Genomic DNA, 6,830 nt, shown 5'->3' with positions numbered 1-6,830 from the left:
AACTTTTCATGATCCAATATAGGTTATCTATTTCAAACTGATCAATGAGATAGCAGAGAGCATTTAGATTGGTCCCGAGTACAGAGGGGCTATATTCTGGCTTTCAAGTAAAGTATAATAATACATAAAAAATTGTATAGCAACTTTAATTAACGTTTACAGAAAGTCAGAGTTTATGGTATAAATCTGCTACGTTTCCCTTATTTTCGAATTTTTCTACATTAAACCCACTCCTACAATGATATTCATAGATATAATTTGACCATTGTCATATAAGTGCAATATCAGCGATCATAATTATTTCTGACCACGAGAGTGAACTAACAATAATTAAAGGGCCAGTTGATATTTCTGGAGTAGAATTCTACTTCTTTTATCCTGCATAGTTAAAGCTTCCGGAAGAGTTACGCAATACTACGAAAACATTGAACTCTAATTAAACACCGGATTCACATTTATACCATTAACTCATTATTTCATGCATCGTGATACCCACTTACGCAAAGATCAAGGTGACCAAGATTCATCATAATGCCTTCAGCAAGCACTTAAACTGTGCAAGAAATCTGAGGAAATTTATAAAATAACAATAATTCTATGAAAATTTGATTTGTTCTTTTTTAAGATATTGAAGGTCTTTAAAGCAACAAATGGGGAAATAATATAAATTGTATTTTACCACGTTCAGAAAAGAGATAATAAATAAAGATAGCAATATTAGATAACCTTTGATTTGTTATTTTTTTATTTAAGTTCTATAAACCTCTTTTTAATTGGTAAAATAAGGTTAATATCAATAGAAAAGTATCCTAATTGATCTAATTATTAAAACATTCATAGTTTCTATTTAAGTATAGTCACAGCTACGAATTATTGACAAAAAATCTAAAGTGCAAACTGCACAAAAAAATTAATAATAATTGGGATTTATTAGAGTTTAGATATAAGTCAAATTCACTGATATAAAAAGTTCTCAGACAATTTTTAAGTGAATCAGGTAGTTGATGATCAGACACGTGATCTGAAATGCAAATGGTTTGTCATTCGCCTTATCCTCGTAGAAGTGGCTCTATACCTCTATAGCTCATTACATTTCATTACAACGAACAGCGAGAGAAGGTCAGCGCCCACGTTGTATGCTTAAACCAAGATTGTTTATAAGGTTCTTAGGTATCACTGACCATTGCTCTGAAAGCGGTGTTTTCAGGTTAACTTTGGCATCTTTGGATATGATGCAGTGCTCCTTAGAGCACTGCTATGCAGAGTTGATCGGATTAACGTCCGGTGAGCGTGAAGTTCATCTCTTTTTGTCAATCCCCTCTTCTTCAAATAATATGTCAACCAGAAAGTATAGTAGAGGGCGGGTTTTATCGAACATTTAACTGAAATCAGGTTTAGTTGTACTGGAATATGGCAGCAAAAATGTGATCAATAAAATATATAAGTACTAATGATACCGTTTTATAGAATATAAGTGGCAGTATGTCCACTAATACTTATTCCTTCTCACACAACAATTCAACTGTCATTATCTAGCTGTTCTTGGAGCTAGTTGTAAACATCTGGTTGAATCACAACTGATCTATTAAAGAAAATATTGCTCCACATGTCGTTGGACCTTTGGAAGCACCATTTATACCATTGCATTGCAAGATGGTTTGTATTTTGCTGTGAGTAAAACGCATCTCATTAGGAACGTGGTACATAGGTTAGCTTTTTTGAAGTATTTTCTAGGCACCTGGCGTTCACTTAAAGTTGAGAACATCTGATTCAGACTCATAGAAGGTTCCTACAATTGCGACAGACCAGAATCGACAAACAACAGTCATCTACTTTCGTATTGAATGATAAAGACAACTACTGAGATCTTATAACCAATCTCCAATAACCTGCTGTAACTAGCCAGTTTCCATTAGCTCAATGGTTTGGATCACTTCAACCTCTATAATTCATTTGAAAGTGATAAATGAAACAAGATTGTGCAAAACCACAATGTATGTAGAATATATATGCTGAATGACCAATGATTTACAGTTAAGATCACATGAATGATCATCGGACTTGCATAACAATGAACTAGGGGTGGTTAACACCATTTTATGAATGCATTTTTGCTTTGTCACTGTTATAATATTACAAGTTCCAATTATTCTTTATTTGTTTTTGTTTAAGCAGCTATGAGAGCAGTATTTAATTATTATCTACAAAAATGTATATACACTGAGCAGAAAACAACTCAATGCGGAAGATATTTATAAAAACATTTTTATGTTGTCAAATGAAAGCAATAACGAAGAAGGAATAAGATTACAACACTATATTTAAAAATACAACTTACATGGCATATTGTATAATGAAAACATGTAACTTACACGTTTAAATTTTGTTTATTGTGGTCTTTTCTGTATTATATCAATTAGAACGCTCGTACTACCCTCATCCCAAAACGTACCAAAGAATCTATTATCTTTGGAAATTTCAACTTAGTTTTCATGGTGAACGGGAAAAGCTCAAGACAGCTGATAAATATACAAATCACATACATATGTGTGAATGTGCGAGCATTTCACAGAATAGCATAATACATAATCTAAAAAAAAGTAAATTATACAATGGTTGCAATGATATTGTGAGGGAATAAATTGCTGAGGATTGCTATGAAGTGTTATTCTGACCAATAGAAAATTAACAACAGTCACAAACCGTATATTTTAGGTGGTAATGAAATACTCTTTTAATCTTTGATAGGTTGTTTACGCAGAGTATTCATAATGAATCTAAGTTTCAAATGAACAGCAACTGCCTGTTGTAGAAACCTACAAATGTAGAGGACGACGTTTCGAAAGTCTTCCACCTAAAGACGAAAGGCGGAAGACTTTCGAAACGTCGTCCTCTACAGTTGTAGGTTTCTACAACAGGCAGATGCTGTCCATTTGAAACTTAGATTCAAGTGCTCTATATGATCGGTTATCTATATGAAGTCGTTAAACGAAACGTTCAGGAACTGCATGCAAGGTTGGTTCAAGTTGTCAATGTATTCAACATGTTCTCTCATCGTTATATGTAAAGAGTGACGTGTTTCGTCAATGTAATTTTGGTAGCAAATACTGCATTCTATCGTATACTAGCAAAGAAAGCAAGTACGTGTTGTGTCTTTACAGTGTTAACTTTGAGTGTCATGCTTGGTTTTTCAGTCACACAGCTGAGTAGAATTGACTTCGTGATAAGTCTTTGAAGTTTCTGAGATACACTTTCCTTGATAAATATGGTGTAACTAAATCGCTTAAAGTGGAAAGTTCCCCCTTTCTTCCGTAGATTTTATTAGATCTGAGTTTAAAGTCATGTTTTGGAAATATGTTATCAACTTTCTTTGTTTTTCAGGACAGCAGTTGGTATTGAACAGATGCTGTTTTTGTTTTAACACAAAGTTGCACAATAGGCTATTTGTGCTGTGTATCTGCTGCCGAAATAGAACCCCGAATTCTAGTGCAATAAGATATTAAGCTGAGCCACCTGGCGATATTTGAGCATATTACATAACTAAAATGTGACAGGCTATATTTAGTCATTTAGGAGCTAAAGATAATAAATTACTTGAAGGCAATGTGACAGATTAGTTTCTTGATAAGTTCGTTGAAAATAACTGTCAATATTTATCATAGCTGATCTTTAAAATACTGTCTAGAAAATTAATCCGGTAGTTACGACCAGAATTTTCTACAATAATTTATTATGCAATGTTGAAGCAAGTTAGAAAAATAAAGAAACTTAACAAAGAATATAGCTTGTTCTCCAAGACCCAAAGGTTTCATCTATAAGTCCGGGTGTGGCTAAGTGGTTAACGTTTCCGTACTTTGGAGTCGTGGGTGCGTTATAAGGGTGACAGGCAAATCCCGTTATTCTATCAGTCAAGAATAGTCCAAGAGTTGGTAGTAAGTGCTGTGAAGTAGCTGCCTTTCCTTTAGTCCATCGGTTGAAAAGTAGAGACGGCTGGGTGCAGACAGATCTTACGCAGCTTTGCACGAAATTCTGATAAAAATTAAACAAAATTCACCTGTAAACCTATCTTGCGAAGGTTGTCCGACTTGAGTGCTAAAACACTATTAGTTTAATGCTTGTTATTTAAGAACGATATGGAGATAATTGATAAGAAATGCTACACTGAATTTATCGTCTACACCATCCCTTTAGTTAAATTAGCAAAATATGTTCGTTCAGTTTAACAGGGAACATGTTAAACAGATGATTGACGAGACTATTCATAACAAAACTGATTAAATACGTATAAACCTACAGTCATTGTGTTACTTTGTTCTAAGCACTGTTATGACAAGAAACGCACTCCGTCTAAATTTGGATCACATGTCTTTTGTCAGAGAAAAAAAAATAATTAGAAAGCAGTGCTTCGAATTATTCAGTAGAGAAACAGACGAATGTACAATAATGACTAAGCAAAACTATTCCTGATGAGCCCAATCCTCAGGCGTCGAGTAGGTTCTGCCATCTTCCACATACTTCTTTTTCTCTGTATCAATGCTTTCCAGGTTTTGTAATATATTTCAAATATATATATATATATATATATACTTGCATAAGCAGTCTATCATGTTTGTCAATCTATTCTTGAAAATTGCTATTAAAACTTGATATTAACTATTTTAGGCAGTTATTGATTCACTTACTTTACAAACAAGGCATGTTAAAGATATTTAAATAGTTTTATTATTTACTTGAAAATTTGCAAACCACAAAACTAAGGTTCTGTTTTTAAAAGAAAAGTTCAACTTTAAAGTTTAGTTTAATTTATCATGCCAGAGGACCCATAGTTTGTGTCAAATTGTCACAAAAAACCGCTCTCCGTACTTTGGATCGTGGTTGCGTTATAAGTGTGGTAGTCAAATCCCACTATTCGGTTAGAGTTGGCGGTGGGGGCTGTTGACTAGAATACCTTCTCTCTTGTTGATCCTCTCAAAATTAAGAAAGGCTACAGTAGATAGAGTATAGATTTGATCGAATATCTGAAAAACAAGAAGAACAAGTAATATTTTAATCTAGACACTCACTCGGTCTCGATTATGAACTTTGAAATTATTCTGGCCTGTTAGTCCAATAAATAAATCACTTTAAATGCATAAAAATCAAATACGTATCGTGAGTATGATGACAATATCTTACACTAATATCTTATTGACCGGACAACAGTTTGTGCTTCGCAATTTGAAAAACAGAGCAGCAGTTGATTCATTAATTTTTAAGGTAATTTACCAGTAACAATAGTTTAGTATTAGAAAGTAAGTACTTGAAAACTTTCTAAATATCTCAAAACCAACTAGGTCCATAGAGAATTATGCTTACTAATTAGCGTTTTTCTAAAAATTATAATAATTACTTCGTCTAAAATAATAAGCTTTTATTCTAATGAACGAAAGGAATATACATAGTAGTTTTATAAAATAGCAACTTATGGGCGAACATTTATGACGTTGTGTTGATAAAATTATTTAAATGATAAAAAGTGGGGCAAAAGTGGCTATGAAGTTATTTCATTCAGAACGTAGTTTAATTTCTAACTTCTTGCTCTGAAACAAACATAGTCAAATTTGTTCCAATTTTCTTCGTAATATTTTCTTTACAACCGACCATATAGTAATGACTAATTAGTTTGTTTGTTTGCAGTTATGCACAAAGCTACACAATGGGCTATCTGTGCTCTGCCTACTACGGGTATCGAAACCCGGTTTCTAGCGTTGTAAGTCCGCAGGAATACCGCTGTGCCACCGGGGGGGGGCGGACTATTTAGTAATTTTATATATGTATATATATATAGATATAAGTACAGTCGTACCCATGTATACGAGATATTACCTGTTAGCTATAAAGGTATTATTTAAATATATATATACATATATGTGTGTGTCTAGAAAAAACCTTAACTGTGAACAACGGTTCCGTAACTTTAGAAAGGTGACAGGTGAATGGTGGACTTTAGCATCATATCATCTGAGGTGGTCCAGAAAGTTCTAAGAGAAACGTTTATTATGAAAGGTATAACTCCACAAGTGGGAATTATCACTGAGGTTATTCAGAAGATTCACGTTATACTAAACGTTGGTGTACTTTGGTGACATATTTTCTTGTAGGCAGATTTTGTTGAATAAGACCAATGTCTGTAGGTTTACTTTTTTCTTGGAAATCTTTTCAAAAAGTCGATATACTAAACGTAAATGCAAAAATTACAACCTTCTCAACTCATAGAATCCATCAGTTACCTAAATGCTTAGAGTTACTTATTTATTATAAAATAATTGTTTTGGGCTTTATTTTAACAACACGCTTGTTACAAAAACAATGTTAAAAACAATAACGCATCTTCTACTAAACCAGCGTATTACGAATATCAAGCAAAGAACTATAAATATTCTTATTTTAGATCAGAAGTTTTTAAACCAGAGTATTTGTAATGTCACACTGTGGTCGAAAGAACTCTATCTAATTTTCAGCGTCATTGGGTTTTCAATTACATTTTCAGTTTACGCACACACGTATTTAAAAATAAACTTAACAGTTACAACTATCATTGGAAATTTCCAAAAAATACACTGTTGATGCTCGAAATCAATCGCTGCTTGCACATTCAGATACATGATGACAGTAATATTTATTTTATCAGTTCAGATTAAATAACAATAATTTCCGATCAGAGTAATATGAACCTATAACAACTATCCTGGCCATCAGAATAGCTAATCAAACATACTTTTCCTACGTATCTACTTACGAAGATTAGAATGCATTGTTTGTTTGTTTGTTTTGAATTTCGCGCCAAGCTA

Source organism: Limulus polyphemus, unplaced genomic scaffold (assembly GCF_000517525.1).
Source record: "Limulus polyphemus unplaced genomic scaffold, Limulus_polyphemus-2.1.2 Scaffold1526, whole genome shotgun sequence".
In the NCBI taxonomy this organism is placed as follows: domain Eukaryota; kingdom Metazoa; phylum Arthropoda; class Merostomata; order Xiphosura; family Limulidae; genus Limulus; species Limulus polyphemus.
Note: the sequence above shows the minus strand (reverse complement) of the source record.